The sequence below is a fragment of the Bidens hawaiensis genome, unplaced genomic scaffold (genome assembly GCF_021521415.1).
Source record: "Bidens hawaiensis isolate Kalapana, Puna unplaced genomic scaffold, B.hawaiensis_p1.1 tig00000820_1, whole genome shotgun sequence".
Lineage (NCBI taxonomy): Eukaryota > Viridiplantae > Streptophyta > Magnoliopsida > Asterales > Asteraceae > Bidens > Bidens hawaiensis.
In genome coordinates, this window is record NW_027491048.1 from 4,138,062 (window position 1) to 4,155,664 (window position 17,603).

At 38.9% G+C, this 17,603-nt stretch overlaps 1 pseudogene; it reads left to right on the top strand.

Moving 5' to 3' along the window:
- The first annotated feature begins 13,407 nt into the window (after positions 1-13,407).
- LOC143540427 (phytosulfokine receptor 1 pseudogene) lies at positions 13,408-15,863 on the top strand (annotated as a pseudogene).
- Positions 15,864-17,603: the final 1,740 nt, after the last annotated feature.

A 17,603-nucleotide genomic window follows, 5' to 3' on the forward strand; every position in this document is an offset into this window, starting at 1 on the left:
TCTTTATTTATTAGACACTGTGTGACCCGTGTTCCTAAGTGTGTGTATAGTTTCTTTTGAAAATATTTTCTTTGAAAAATGTTTCATGCGATTCCCCAACGGTTATAGTCTAGGTTAAAACTTCTTTTCCTAGTTCGCTATAACCAGTGCTCTGATACCAATCTGTCACACCCGGCCCTGATCGGCGGAAACAGCCGGGCGCGATCGAGTGGGGATTGATACTTAAGCACGGGCCATTGCAAACATTCAAAGTAAGATTTTCATTGCGCATGAAAAGTTTAATACAAATATATTACATTGTTTAAAAATTACATAAAAACATCCAAGTATAAAAACTGTTGAAGATTTCCACGCCATATCCCCTTGCGCGGCGGGAACAACCACGCGCATCGAAGGGATAGAACTAAAATCTTCCAAAAAGCTAGTTTTAGATGTTCAGCGTGAGGTGCTCTAAGTGTGACTCCATGCGCTACCTAGTTATCTCCTGAAAGACACGTAAAAACATTTGGATCAGTATAAACTGAGTGAGTTCACAAGTTTTAGTAACTTGATAAATCGTATCGCGTCATAGTCTTGATAAAAATCATTCTATAACATAATTCTGATAGCATTATTGAAACACATGCTTAGTAAAGCATAGTTCTGATAACATAATCTGATAAAATCGTTCCGCGGGTCACGCGCGAACATTTCTGGGAACTGTGCTCGTCTGTGTAAGTGGCGCTGCCACTACGAGCGAAACAAGTAATACCGTCCCGCGGGTTACGCGCGGACACATCTGAAAAACCGTGCTCGTCTGTGTAAGTGGCGCTGCCACTACGAGCGAATAATACCGTCCCGCGGGTTACGCGCAGACGTTGTGCCGGAAAACAAGGCGCTCGTCTGCGTAAGAGGAGCGACCTCTACGAGCGGGCTCAATCCCATAGTACTGCCCCGTGACATGCTAGGCACTCGTCTGTGTAAGAGGTGCGACCCCTACGAGTGGGTGGATCAAACCAGCAGTCCCTACCCTTAGAGTTCCAATGGTAAAGTGATCACTTACTCGAATTCTGGCGCACATACATCGTAAACCATAGATAACCGTTTGCATTGCTCATCATGAATCATAATTTAAACACAATCGTTTGCATAACTTGTAAGTATACCATGATAAAACATTATTTAAGTACGTGTCTCTCGCCCCGAAAACAGTTTAAAAATAGTGAAAACAGTGAAAATAGGGGCTGTGAGACTCACCTGTGGTTCTTGTTAAGGGATTAATCGAGATTCGGGTTTTCTTGGTGTTGGCCTTTGAATTGAAGGTCTAGAATACGATTAAATAACAATAAGTATATATATTAAGATCAAGAAATAGGAGAATATAAGGGTTGGAAAGTAGATCTCAAGGTTATATTCTCGGCTTACCTAGTAACAGGATCGGAAATGAAAACAACGGATGCTTGGGAGATGATTAGTGCAAGTTTGCAGTTCTTAAGAGAGAAGTTTGAAGTGTGTTTGGGTGATAACTTAGGTTACATATTTATAGGCAAACTCAAGGGAACACAATCCCTTGCTTTAGGGGATTGTAATCTTTTCATATCTAGGTGTAATGATGATAAAGTATGGAAATTATTATTATTTATTTAAAAGTGGAGTAGTGGATAAAAGATTTTGATTTGATTTGGTCAGGACATGCAGGTCTGGGGTTGGTGAGAATAGGGTGGCTGACAGTTGACTTTTCATGTTACAGTGTGCTTTTTCAGGTACTTTTGTCAGTGTACAGTAAAAAGTGGAAAATCTCTGAAACACGCTACTGTTTCCTTTTGGGCGGGAGTAATCTCCTTACGTCTGGAGAATAGACTAAGTGTTCTGTGCGTATCACTTTTTGCGCATAGCTTTCTGCGTGAAGGACATTTCTTTGCTGCGGGTAGGTGCGTAACCTTCTCGCAGTTAGGGACATTGAGTTTCATTTGTAGATTCTCCAGGTGGTCTTGGTATTTCAACATAGTGATCAGTTATGTTGAAGTCAATTCCATCTTGGAGCTTCAGACAAACTAGCTCTCAATGTTCCCGCCATGCGGGGAGGTTAGTTCCCTTCCGCACGCGCATAAACGATTTAGGATGCACCCGCCTTAGCATCATGCGGGATGGTCAACCCATTAGACAACATAACGTTAAGGTACATGAAAACATAAAGCCAAAACATTCGCGCATGGCGCATATAACATATGCCCACGCTGGTTCTTAACATGGCGCGCTCGCGCAGGGCGCACATAATATGCCCGCGCTGACTAACATGGCGCGCTCGCGCAGGGCGCACATAACAAATGCACGCGCTGACTAACATGGCGCGCTCGCGCAGGGCGCACATAACAAATGCACGCGCTGACTAACATAGCGCGCTCGCGCAAGGCGCATATAACATAATTACCTAATATTTAGGTTGATTACTTGGTTTAAGGGATTGGGAATTTACCGGGTGTCACATAGTCAGATTCACTGTCATCCGAGTCTCTCTTTCTCTTGCCATGTATTCTTTCTTGTCTGACCAGAATTTGTTGTGCTTCAGCGATATCATCAGTGGAGGAGTCAGAGTCAGTTCTCTCAGAAACCGCTACAGACGTAGCGACCATAGAAACATTCACACCAGAAGCCTCAGCTACTGGGGCTCGAACCTCAGCAGCTGGATCAATTTGTTCCATGTCAAAGAACCCTTGCCCACCAAAGGCAGCTTCAAGATCGACCTGTTCTTCCGGAGCTGCAACAGGATCAGCAGGCAGTGCTTGCTGTACAGGTGGTTGAGGAACATCAGCCTGTTGCGGTGCCGGGTCACGAAATTCATCTCCTAGAGGAGCAATATAAGCAGGGTTCACCAAATAACCAAACAATGCAGTGTGCCGCGGATGAAGCTCTGGTTTGCTACGAGCACTTGACGACCTACATTGCGCAAAGATTCTCTTACTTACACTCTCAACATAACGGATAGGATGTCGTTGAGGCAGCGTAGGGGCTACATGATTCAGAATCATCTGTAAAAATCTCAGGTACATTAAAAATCTTTCCCTGGCGACCGCGCGTCTCTGACGATCAATTTCATAAAACACCATCTGACTAAAGATGTATGGCTTGTTGTAAGTCAGGGCTGTCATTGCAGATTGCATCGTTGCTCCCATACCGTCTGTACCAGCTTTACGACCAGACATGCACACTATCATCACGTGCATCAGAAAACGCCACTGATCTAATAGAAATCCCTTTCTCTTTTGAGTGTCACCCAGCGGACCTGAATAGCCCATGCGTAGAAATGCACCATCTCTGAATGGAGCCGGAAAATCTGTTGGATCATCTGTAGTTTCAGCCCCGAACTGCAAGGTGAGTCTGATTTGATCTGCCGAGAACTGCACTACCTGATTGTTCACTGTAGCGCGCATAACCGGAGGATCAACTCTACAGTCATATTCTACCGTTCACCAAAATTCTTCAATATTTGGTAGAGAAATGGGGAGAGTAGTAGTGATGGCGTGAAAAATACGTGAGCGAACTAGGAAGGATATGATCTCGCGATAGTCGTCGATACCACTAGCATCCGGATGCAAAGTAATATACATGTTGTGACCCGGAAAGAACTTTCGGTTGTTGTCACCACCTTCGTCACCACCAGCACCACCAGCCCCTGCCACAACAGCCATATCTGCACAACAAATGGTCTAAGTTAGAGCATTGACGTAGCAGATCATAACTTCGCCTGTTACCATGAACGAAGTTATGATAACATCTTATGAGCAGGCGAAGTTAGCCATATGGCGAAGTTGAGTACAATTTCGCCCTAAACATTAACTTCGCCTGACAACAAACCAGAACATTTAAATAATATAAGCTTGAGCAGGCGAAGTTAAACCTAAGGCGAAGTTGAATATAACTTCGCCTTAGAACAAACCAGATTAATTAAATAAAAACTTGAGCAGGCGAAGTTATACCTAGGGCGAAGTTGAGAACAACTTCGCCTAAAACCTAACTTCGCCCGTAACTGAAACGGCGCAAACTGATAATCATTTCAAGGTTCGATTAACACCATTAATATGAATTAAAGGATAAACCGATCCTACACACCTTTATCATAGACAAGAAATAGATAAAAATGAGGTTCGATTCAAGGATCAAGTTCGCCGAGGTTCAGAGTGTTGGTATAAGTTCGCCGAGTGTTTGAGAGTTTGAAAGGTGTTTGACCAAATTGACCCCTTATATGGGTTTGAGAATACATGGGCGATGTTAAGGTTAACTTCGCCCCTGTGATAACTTCGCTTGCTAAACAGCTTGTCATAACTTCGCTTAAGGTCAACCAAGTGGTCAACTTCGCCTCTTTACCTTATCACAAGTTCGCCTATTTTAATTTACAAACAAACCTTATAAAATTTGATCAAAATGCGAATGGCTTTTAAGAACCAAGTAACCAAGTTTTAAACTATAAACCGAGATATGCAATGAAGATTTTAGTAACTAAATAAACGGGATCAAATTTCAGTCTTGACGAGAACCTGCATGTTTTAGAAAAGATCCAAACAGGAATCATACTAATTAAGTGGCTGTCACATAGATCCATGTTCAGCGGAGTGAAATTCACACCGTAATCGCGCAATTGCTGTTGTATCCAAAGAACCTGGGAGCAGCAGTTTGATGCTGCCATGTACTCTGCTTCACAGGTGGAAATGGCTACTGAGGTCTGCTTCTTGCACTGCCATGACACTAATCTTCCTCCCAGAAACTGACATCCACCGGTTGTAGACTTCCTGTTCTGATTGCAACCTCCATAGTCAGAATCTGTGTAAGCTACCAAATCCAGTTCTCCCCCTTTCGTGTACCACAATCCTAACTTAGGCTTGCCTTTGAGAAACCGCAATATTCTCTTCACTCCCTTCATGTGAGATTCCTTCGGGCTTGCCTGAAAACGAGCACAAAGACAAACTGCAAACATAATATCAGGTCTAGATGTAGTTAGATACATGAAAGAACCTATGATTTCTCGATATTGGGTGGGGTCAACGTCTTCATCACTGTCAGAATTAGCACCCAGTTTGTGGTTGACGCAAACTGGAGTATCAAATGGGGTGCTATCGTCCATCTTGAAGCGTTTGAGCACATCATGGACATATTTTGTTTGATGAATAAACATCCCATCTTTCTTCTGATCTACCTGCAATCCCAAAAAGAAAGTTAATTCGCCATGGTGCTCATTTCAAACCTCTTTTTCATGACTGCTTCAAATTCCTGACACATGGCGACTTTTGATGCAGCAAAAATGATGTCGTCCACATAGACTTGAACTAGTAGATAATCCCCCTTTTCTCTTGACAAACAACGTGCTATCGATCTTTCCTCTTTTGAACCCATTCTCAAGCAAGTAATCGGACAAGGTTGCGTACCAGGCACGAGGGGCCTGATGTAGCCCGTATAGAGCTTTACTCAGTTTGTACACATGATCAGGAAAATCTGGGTCAGGGAATCCCGGAGGTTGTTCAACATACACCACCTCATCGACTTTACCATTAAGAAAGGCACTTTTCACATCTAACTGGAACACTTTCATCTCTTTGTGCAGAAAATGCCAAAAATAGTCGAATTGCCTCCAATCTTGCCACAGGAGCAAACACTTCGTTGTAGTCGATTCCTTCTTGCTGATTAAACCCTTTTACTACCAGCCTTGCCTTGTTCCGTATGATTATCCCTTTCTCATCTCTCTTACATTTAAAACCCCACTTTGTACCGATAGCAATTACATTCTGTGGTTTTTCAACTAATTTCCATACTTCCATCTTCTCAAACTGTGCTAATTCTTCTTGCATGGCTTCGACCCACGAGCTATCCTTTAGAGCCATTTGATAATTCTTCGGTTCAATCTGGCTGATGAAGTAGGTGTACAAGCATTCATTTATGATACCCTTGTCTTTAATGCTTGCGTAAACACATGTGTGTTCATCTAAACTTCTTCTTGTTTGAACACCGTCAGACAGATTACCAATCACGTTCTCCAAAGGGTGATTTTTGTGAATTCCAGTAGTCTGAACCGGACCGACTTCCAGATTGTTTTCTAAATTCGAAGAGAGTTCATCAGTGTGTGATTGATCTTGAGAGTGAAATGGATTGAAGAATTCTTCTTCAGTAGAGGCAGCAGGAGTATCAACGACACTTGACGAGGAAGGTTGACTTTCGTCGTATCACGGACGTTGCACAATATTCTCCTCCTCGTCATACAGAATCTGTGAAGCAATTTTCTCATCAACTTCTGCAAAATTCAAGTAAGGCATATTAAAAGATTTGAATAGTTTATCATAGTCGAAAGCTTCAGCGGGTCCCATGCTAGGCCTTGGTGATTTGTAACTCGTAATGTCAGTGTTACATACCACCTCAACCTCGCTGTTCGATAAATTAAAGACTCTTCTGTTGGGAGTCCCAACAACATATCCGACTAAAATACCTTCGTCGGCTTTCTCACCAAATTTTGAGTTTGTCTTTAATATCGAACATGGGGACCCGAAAGGTTCGAGACCATTCAAGTTTGGCTTTCTACCATGCATGAGTTCATAACAAGTTTTATTTAATCTTTTAACAGTTAAAACACGATTAAGGATATAACAGGCTGTGGCAATAGCTTCAGCCCAGAACACCACGGGAAGTTTAGCATCTGCCAGCATGGTTCTGGCTCCTTCGATTAGCGTTCTATTCTTCCTCTCAGCCACCCCATTTTGTTGCGGAGTATACGGGGCGCTGTACTGATGTTCTATCCCTTTCTGTAAGCAGAACATCTCCATCTGATAGTTCTTGAACTCTGTACCATTATCACTCCTGATGTACTTAACCTTTCTCCCAACAATATTTTCAACCTTGGTAATCAAGTTAATTACCAATTGAACTGTCTCATCTTTTGCCTTCAGAAAGTATACCCAAGAGTATCGAGAGTAATCATCGGTTACAACCAAGCAGTATGACGTTCCACCTAGACTCTTTACATTCACGGGACCAAAGAGATCCATGTGAAGTAGGTCTAGGGTATTGACAATTGAGTTAACCTTCTTGGAGTGATGAGGTTTTTTGTGTTGCTTTCCTTTCTTGCACGACAAGCATTGATCTTCAAAGTTAAAATTCTTCAAGGGAACACCAAGCACCAGCCCATTCTTGACAATGTAATTCATTTTGCAAAGATGTATATGTCCCATTCTTCGATGCCATAACTCTGACTCCGACTCAGTTGCCTTAGACAGAAGACATGACTCTTCTGTTGTCATCTCAGTTGACCTCATATCCATCACATACGTGTTCTTTTCTCTTGGAGCATTCATTACCACCCAGGCCTTTGGTATCTTGAAACCAGGATAAAGAACGATTGCCTCATTTTTAGTAAAATGCACCGTGTATTCTTTGTCACAAATCTGAGACACACTCAACAAGTTATGCTTCAACTCTTCCACAAAATTCACCTTCTCTAACTTCATTCTTCCATTTGTCACAGTTCCAATACCACTGATTCTACCTCCATTCTCTCCAGCGAAACTAACCCTTCCTCCTTGAACAGATTTCCAGTCACGTAACAAATTCTTGTTACCAGTAATGTGCCGGGAACAGCCACTGTCAACAACCCACAGATTGTTTACAGCCCTGTTTGACTGTTCCTGCACAATTAAAGAAATAGATTAAAATCTGGGGACCCAAGACCTATTGGTCTTGGGTCAATTAAATCTGTTGACCGGCATCCAGTACTTTGGTTGCCCAAAGTCAGTTTGAGGATGGTTTCTGTAAGTTCTGAAAGGAAACCTTCTAGAAGACTGGCTATGAGGCCATCCAAACCTTAGTAAATTAACTGAATTATAATTGTTGGTTTGGTAGTTAACTGGGGAAAAATGAGACAGATTTCTTTGAAATCTTGGATTAGTCCAATGTCTGAAATTTGGTGTGTTCGTATTCTTACCAGTATCATAATTATTATTCATTTTATTCTCAGTTTTCGGAGGCCTCATTCCTCTAAATTTTCTCTGTTGTAGAGGACAATCAGCAATAAGGTGTCCTACTTGTTTGCATCTGAAACAACTTCTGTTTTGAACTTTCGTCTCAACAGTTGCTGCAGATGTCGAGGTTGCATTACTACCCGTTTGTCTAACATATGGTGGGACGAACGGATTTAGGGAAGAATTCTTTTCATCGGGCTTATATTCCTCCCCACGTTTCAGTAACACTACCTCTTCTCTTATCTTACCCAATTCGGATGACTTGTCCGAATTTGATGAGACAGAGCTAGGGACAGAGATCGCAATATTAGAACTTGACTTATTCGTCTCGCTCTTATTAACTTCAGTTTCTTTAGTAGAAATTTTGATTGGAACTGTCTGACTAATCTCAACATTCGCAGATTGCTGATTACTAGGATTATAAGTATAATTATTGTTATACGGTGGTGGAACTTCAGAAAAGCCAATTCCCCCTTTTTAACTGGGGAACGTTGAACACTTATGATGTGATCTAGCATTGCTGAAGAATTTCTAAATTGTTCAATTTTTCTGTTTAGTTCCACCACTTTTACCTGGTAATCAGTTATCTGTTTATCCTTTTCAGCAATTAGTTTGGTTTTTTCTTCTAACACTTCATAACTAAGATCAATTACTTGTATTTTTTCAGCTAGACTGGCTTTAAGACTTCTGATATCATTTTCACTAGCTTTTATTTTTACCGAGTAACTGTTTTCTCTAGTTTTAGTATAGTGATGATCTTCTTTTAACGTTTTAAATTGTGTGTCCAAACTAACAAACTGATCAGTTATTGTTTTCAATTGTTCAGACAGATTTTCATATTGTACACAATGAAGTTCAGAACTTACCTCAGAGAGCTGATCGTTCACTTCTGCCATATATGCTTGATTTTCTCCCGTCTCCCTCTCACTTCCTCCAGTTTCGATGTTTACCAAATTAGCCTGTTCGAACACTTCCTCAACTTGTATATTCTAGTTGTATCCACCATTCTGTCTAGATACCATAGCCCTATTCTCACTACCACCCCCATTCTGTTGTGCAGGTCTGTTCTGACTTCGTTCGACTCTCTCATTTGTACATTTCTTAGCAAAGTGACCATTTTGTTGACGGTTGTAACATCGAACCTTTGATTTATCAAACCCTGGTCTTTCTCCAACGAACTTTCTACCCGTTTTCTTCATGAATCTCTTTACCCTTCTTACTATCATAGCCATCTGCCACTGCAGGTCCATCTCTTCCAAATCATCAGCATCAATCTGATCATAGTCTTCATCCAAAGTCGCAGGGTCGACTATTTTACCTTTGATGTAGTTCTCATAAGATGCAATGAAGGATGCATAGAGAGCAAACTGCTGTTCAGCTGATTTAACACTCATGGGCATCTGTGAGTAGTTATAGCTCGGAACATTTGATGAGAAATTTCCAGTTGTGGCTTGAGGTTTTGAAGGATTACTACCTCCAGCTACGAAACATACGTCGCCATCCATATTGAGAATCACATGACCATCACGAGTTGTGTTTGAGTTTGATTCTCCCTTTGAGTAGTAGGCAGAGGATTCTGATTTTGAACTTGAGCTTGGAGTGACTTTCGCACCATACATTCCCGGATCCTGAACCTGATCAGTTGGTGTCTCCTCCGAACCATATTAAGTTCAAAATTTCGTAGCTTATTGACCGCTGTTTCCAAATCAATCTTGGCAAAGTCTTTATCTTCTCTCATCAGAACAGTGTACATTTCCCATTTCGGTGGAAGAGCATCAAGAAGTTTCTCTACTATCTCTTCTTCCTTGTATTCAATGGAGTAATTACTAAGTTCGGTCATCAAGTGATAATATCTTGTGATGATATCGTCAAGTGATTCATTTTTCAAATACTTGAATATAGAGAATTGAGTTTTTAGCAGCTTTGTCTTGGAAGCACGTATCCCCACATTACCTTCATATCTATTTTCTAGTGCTTCCCATAGCTCTCTAGCAGTTTTGTACTTCTTGAAGGTATGAAAAATCTCTTGTGGAAGAGCCATTGTTATTGCTGCATGAGCTTTACTCTCTGCCTCATACATTTTCTTTTCTTCCTCTTCCATCTTACTGTACTTCTTAATTTGTTCTCGACCTTCAAACAAGGATGTTGGTGGAATGTATCCGTCTTGAATGCAAACCCACATCTTAGCATCTTGATACTTCACATACTGTTCAAACCGATCTTTCCATACAACGAAATCGGTACCCTTAAGCATTTTTGGAGCTTTAGTTACTGAACCGGCTTCAACCTCCATTTTTACCAGTTCTATAATGTTTATTGAAGTCATAGTTGAAAGAAACAGGACTCGAAATACAAAGAAAGTATTTTTTTTTTTTATTTTGTAAACAGTGATCAGAAAGCGAAGTTATTATAACTTCGCTTTGTGGCTAACTTCGCTTGTGCTTAACTTCGCTTGAACCTTAACTTTGGTGCTTCCTAACTTCGCTTGTACTTAACTTCGCTGCTACCTAACTTCGCTTGTACTTAACTTCGCCTTCACTATAACTTCGCTTAAACCTTATAAGTTCTCTTAAACCCTACGTAAGATGACGGCAACTTCTCCTGATGAACACGAGTTTTTGCAGGTTTTAATTGGATGTATTGTGAGGTATGCGATTATTTGATAGTGGGAGATGGGCAAGACACAAAAACTAGATATTTCAACGTAAACTCGTTCCGCAAATAGTCGAACGGAACAATCTTAATACCCGTGTGATAATCCCGAACCACACAATCACGAGCAATCGCTCTGATACCAATTGTAGGTTCCCAGCCGGATCTACACAGGAGTATCTCGTAACACGAGGGTGCGGAATCCCCACGTAATACGATACGAGCGTAAGATATATAATACGTTGAACCGATAAACAAACACACGTCACAATACTAATAAACACGATTGTATTGCAACACTTCAACACGTGATCAATAATCACCAATACACGTTCAGAAAAACTCTCCTCCAAGATAAGCCGAAGTGAGGTTTATATAACCTCGACAACTTCGCCTAACATACTAGGCGAAGTTGTCATAACTTCGCTTATCTCCAAGTTCGCCTACATCCCAGGCGAACTTGTGTAAAACAATATTCACAACTAAAACAAACAATCTAACACGATTACAGACACATACAAAACACGAGATACTGAACTACTGACATTATGCACCAACAAAAACGTAACATTTAATCATAGAGAACATACCATTTGATGCTTCTCGGTTACGGCTAGTTGATATAGGATCTTGGACTCGTTGTCTAGCTTGTATGGTTGAAGATCTAACGTGGTTATGATCGATTTAAGCTTTGGATTTGATCTCGGCTCCTAGTTCTTGCTTGCGGCCGAAATGGAGAGGATGGGTGAGGGTTTTAGGCTTAGAGAGAGAATAAGATGGATATTATGGATGGAAATGGAAAGATTTAGGGTTTAAGGGGTATTTATACTCCCTTAAGCCCATGGACCTAAGGCCCATCTTTCCTTTTTAGTCCATGATTAATCCATTTAATCTACTTACTTATCTTTCTCTCTTATTATTATTATTTACTAACCCAAGTAAACTTTTCCGTAACATAATATGTAAAATATTATTATTTTAAAATTTGGGATGTTACATCCATCGTGTTCCATGTATGTGAAATATGTTTTTGTCATAAAAAGAAAGTGGCAAGTAGTGGCTAACCCGACATGAGCATGGACTCCATAAAAAAAATAGACGGATGATGTATGCAATATGTATTTTGCATAACATGATTATTGAAAACGAGGGGCGTGCAATTTGCGAGTACAATGAGGGTGAAGATAATGTCCAATATCAACCGGTTAACAAAACACAAAGAGAATATAATCGATTGGCTTTGAAAAATAGAGGTACACATGACGCACTACGTCCAGACTTGGTCGAACATAATGTTCACTTTCACCTCTTTCCGACAATAAAGACTAGATATTTTTTTTAGTTATAGTTAATTTCATAACTTTATTTTCAATGTTTTAAGTTTAAATTTAATTATTAATGTTTGAATATTATATATAAGTTGTATTAAATAAAAAACATAAAAAATTGAGAATGGTGGAGAATGTGAAGAACGGTGTATATCATTGGTTTAAAGGTGAAATTGACGGGCGGGGGAGAACGATGTGACGCAGACGTGATGAATGAGGAAAATGATGTTGAGAGGTGTATGTCCGTTAGCCTTAGCTACCACGGTGATTTTAATGTTATATTTTTGCAATGTTTATTGTTATAATGTTAATCGTCATCCAACCATGTGCACATACACAAGAGTACTTAAAAGTAACATGTTAACATAATATTCAATACTCGATCATGTATTTTAGTTGTTGATGCTCAAGACGCATTGTTCACACATCACTTCTTTCATCTCTCTCTCTCACCTTTTGAGCCATAGACATCTACTGATTTATATAGAGTAGAACCTCTATAATTTAATACTTAATAAATTAATAATTTTGATAAAATTAATAATTTGTCTGGCCTCAACTTGAGACAAGTGTAAAATTGGACCACAATTGATAAAATAATAAAATAATATATTTTTTGAAATCCCAATGTTAATATATTGGTACTAGTGAAACTATAAATTAATAATTACTATAATATTCCAAAATTCTAGTATTGTCTAGTAAATAATGAATCTAAAAAGTCACTTATTTTTTTGTGAACTTCAAATCTATGTTGAGTTTATCTTTAAATCTCTCCATTACACTTAAGAGTTGAGGCACTGTATTCTCCTATTGCAACAAGCAGTGTACGACCAAATTGATGGCATCTAAAGCATTGATCTTTTCTCAGGAAGAAATGTCCAACTCATAACCTTTCAAAATCGTACGGTAAAACCTTTATATGGTAGTATACTTTAAAGGCTCTAATTATCCCAGCATCACATGGTTGAATTTTTGTAGTCATGTTTGGTGGTAGAAAAAAACAACTCGATGTTTTGTAACCCTTGAATATTATTTGACTGGGCTGGACAATTATCCACTGCCCAGAAAATTATCGACTGTGCATTTGATCATCTAGCCAACGAACATATTCATCGAAAAGCAACCCGGTCATCCGTACTCTTTAAATAAATCGTTTATTAATTTATCGTTATAATAATATCTCGCTCAATTAATAAAAATATTCAGGTCCCGACATTATTAATTTGTAGAGGTTCTACCTTGTATCGCGTATGGCTGATATTGACACTTACATGAAGTTTATGTTTGTTTATCCCACTTTGGCTAATTAGATCCCTTTCACCCTTTTAGTGATATAGTTTAAGTTTGGTTATCCACTTTTTTATTAAGTTGAATATTAAAACACTTGATAAATACTTAAAATAACTTATTTTGAACACATTATATTAATATTTTCCAATTTATCACGAAGGATGAAGTAAAAGTGTACTTGTTGCACACCAAGCGTGAAACTCGAATTCCAGCCACGTGAAAAAACACATCCAAAGTTCTAGACACACCACTAGTTGAATACTCCAAACAACTTTATCAATTCCCCATGAATTGACCTCCATTGACAAGAATCAAATTAACAACCCTACTATCTACAACTCTCAAGCTTGTACTTTCATTCCTAATTTGTCTATCTTTCAGGTGAGTCTGATGTAACACATCTATTCAATCCAAACTCATCCAGGTACTCTACTCACTCCTTCCTTGATCTTTGAAATGAACATATTCTGGTTATATGCAACTATTATCCTTATTATAAGGTTTTCAGCACAAGCTCACTTCAACTCCAACTGCGATTCCAACGATTCAATCGTATTGACACGGTTCATGGACGGAATGGAATCCCGCATTGAATCCTGGACATCCAACTCCTCCAATTGTTGCGATTGGGACGGTATCACTTGCGATTTATCCGGTAAAGTTGTCGAATTAAAACTATCCAAGAAAAAACTAGTCGGTAACTTACCCGATTCGTTATCCGATTTAGACCAGCTTAGAACACTAAATCTATCAAGAAATCTACTCAAAGGCACTCCCCCAATTTCAATCTTCCACTTGCCTTATTTACAAGTTCTTGATTTAAGTTCCAATGAGTTTTCGGGATCTTTACCGGATAATATTAATCTGCCTTTAATCCAATTGCTAGATGTTTCGGATAATAACTTTGAAGGTTCAATTCCATCAGGTTTTTGTATCAACTCGACTCTAATTCGGGATCTTAAATTGGGGGTGAATTACTTTGATGGAGAGATCCCATTTGAGTTTGAAAAATGTAATCATTAGAACACCTTTGTCTAGATGGGAATTTTGTAACTGGGATTATACCAGAGTTTTTATTTAGATTGCCGAAATTATTACGGTTGTCTCTTCAAAATAATGCGTTAATCGGTCAGCTTCAGAATACTAGTCCTTCGAATCTTGAGTATTTAGACGTCTCGTTGAATTATATTTCGGGGAATCTGCCTGATTTCTTTCACACTTTTCCGAATTAACTTATTTTGCAGCTCATTCGAATAATCTTGAAGGTGGGATACCGTTTTCACTAGTGAATTCTCGCACTGTTTCTTCGTTGATATTAAGAAATAATTCGTTTTCGGGTTTGATTGAGCTAAATTGCTCGGCGATGGTGAATCTAACGTTGCTCGATTTGGCTGACAATGAGTTTACAGGATTGGTTCCTAATAATCTTCCTTCGTGCCCGTTATTAAAAACAATAGATCTTGGTGGAAACAATCTCACAGGGCAAATCCCGGAAAGCTTTAAAGGCTTTAAATCTTTATGTTATCTTTCGTTATCGATGTGCAACTTGAATAACTTATCTGGATCACTTCAGATTCTTCAAACATGCCCAAATCTTACTACTTTGATCCTTAGTCAAAGCTTTGACCATGAACAAATGCCTTCTGATGCTAATCTACATTTCACAAAGCTCAAAATTTTAGCCATCCCCAATTGCAAGCTAACGGGTACGATTCCCGTTTGGTTAAACGGGTTAACCAAGTTAAAGATTTTGGATTTGTCATTGAACGAGTTGACCGGGAGCATCCCGCCCTTTTTAGGAAGTTTGCAGTCTCTGGTTTACTTGGATTTATCAAATAATTATCTAAATGGAACGATCCTGAAAAGCTTAACTCAGTTGCCTGATCTTCGGTTTCATGACAACACGGTAGAACTTTTGGTAGAGGTTCCTATATTCATGAGAAGGGGTATGAACGGGAACCCGTTAAGATATAGTTATGGTATTCGATTTCCACCGACATTAGACCTCAGCAACAACTTCCTCTCGGGCCCAATCTGGCCCGAGTTTGGAAACTTGATAAACTTGCATGTCTTAAACCTTAAATACAACGAGTTATCGGGTAATATTCCTAGTAATTTGGCAAATTTGACCAGCATAGAGACTTTGGATTTGTCACATAACGAAATATCAGGTGAAATACCGTTTTCTTTGGTTAAACTCGGGATGTTATCAAAGTTTAGTGTCGCGTATAATAACTTAACTGGGATTATTCCTTCTGGAGGCCAGTTTTCGACCTTTTCGGTTTCTAGTTTTGAAGGGAACCCGGGTTTATGTGGTGAGTTTGTTTTAAGTTGTGTGAAAAAGCAAGAATCGTTGCAAATTCGGGAACTTGAAGAGATTGAAGAGTCGATTATTAATTTGCCTGTTTGGACCGGGTTTGGATTTGGCTTCCTTTTGGCTATCATTGTGTTTCTTGGTGTTCCAAGATTTAGGGATAAACAAGATATGGATAAATTTGAGTAATTTGGAATGCGTATTGTATGTAATATATAATGTGTGTTTGTTTTAAGTTTTGTGAGTTATTATTAGTGTAATTGTATTCCAAGTTATACAGTGCAAATGTACAGGAGGATTCTTAGTTTCTTTCTTTTTTTCTTTCGTTTTTTTAATAGATTGATGAAGCGGTCAAATGAAAATGAAGATCAAAACACGTTGATTCTATGAATTCCCGTGATAAACTTTCAAACCCTAAATCCCATCCAAAAGGCAAGGGAAAATGAAGAGAAAATATTTATTAATCAAATTCAAGTCTGTCTCTCCAAATTACATAAGAAACATATAAATAGAGTTTCTAATACGAAATGAGCCAAAAAAAGGCCATGGGCCAAGCACAAACCCAAAAAGAAAAATGCAAAAACCGACAAAAAAAACATAAAAAGGCCCATAACTTTATTTAGGAGGCGTTTTTGGGCTTCGGACAAGGGCCCAACTATTGTTGGCTATTTGCCACAATGTGCTCATCGTCTCAAGCTTCAATTTGATTGGTAATGGGCTTGAAACGGAGCTTCGTGGGCCAAGTTATGCCCATTTTCGTGCAGCCCCTTTTGTAACACGATCTTAGGCCCCCAGAGAAATAATGGCCCGGTCTTCTATACTTGAGCCCACATCATAGATTGATCATGGTTTATTGTTTTTATTAATTAGATAATAACCTGACTAATTAGCACGTGGTAAAAACGTTTTATGTGTTGTATAATATATGATACACTCATACACATTTTTAAATGCCTCAAAATTGAAAGAGCTGTTGTGGTTAGTGGCGGATCCAGAAAATTTAGTCAGGCCATGTGTAGTGGAGGGGCTACAATTGGGGGCGAATTGTGACACGTGGCGTCCAGTCAGCATGGAGTGGAAATTTGTTTTTGGGGTGTAATGGTGTAAGGGCTACAAGTTGGGCCCACAGTGTGTTTTTTTATTGTTTTCTTTTTATAACTAAACTAATTAAATAAAAACCAATTTATTTAAATAATTAAATAAAAATGCATTAAAATTTAAAAGAAATACAAAAAAATTAAAAAACATAACTAATAATGCATTAAAATTAAAAAAAAAATACATAACTAAAAATATTAAAAAACATAACTAAATAACATACTAATATCCATAATATTTGCGCATTTTTTCAATTCGTTGTCGTTGCAATAATGCGGCATCTTCGTGTGACCCGGCCGCTTTGAGGGATTCGTATTTTTCACTCAATTCCCGCAATTCCAACATTTGGTCAATCTTTTCGTGTTGTTTGTTGGTTTCGTTCATGACATCGTTGAGTTCCTCGACACTTTTTTTTTTGTTTTTTTGATGATTTCTCTCATGGTAGCGGCGACTTCCACGAGTGTCGGTTGGTTCGGGTTGTTTGTAGGATTCATTTTGCTAAATTTTTTGAAGAAGGTTTATGTTTATATAGATGTGAAATGAAGTAGAAGGATATGAAATGGAGAAGAAGGTATATGTTTATATAGATATATAATATATTGTTTTAATTAATTTTTTTTTTTATTTTGTATCGTTTGACAACAGTCAAAATAATAAAATATTATTATTTTCTCAAAGTTTATGCGATTAAAAGAATCCGCCCTAGCCCCAAATCGCCCAAAAATCGCTTGGGGGGGGAGGCGGTGTTCTAGCCCTTTGTCGCCCTTTCTCGCCCCCGACTCCCGCCCACTACACTCAGCCTCAGTGGGTGCAAAAAAAAGTTCCCAAAATGAGTCGGGTCAAACCGAAACGGGTTGAGTAAAAAATTTACATTAAACAAACTATGTATACAAATGTAAACAATAAATTTCATTAAAGATAAACAAAATACATATTACGATT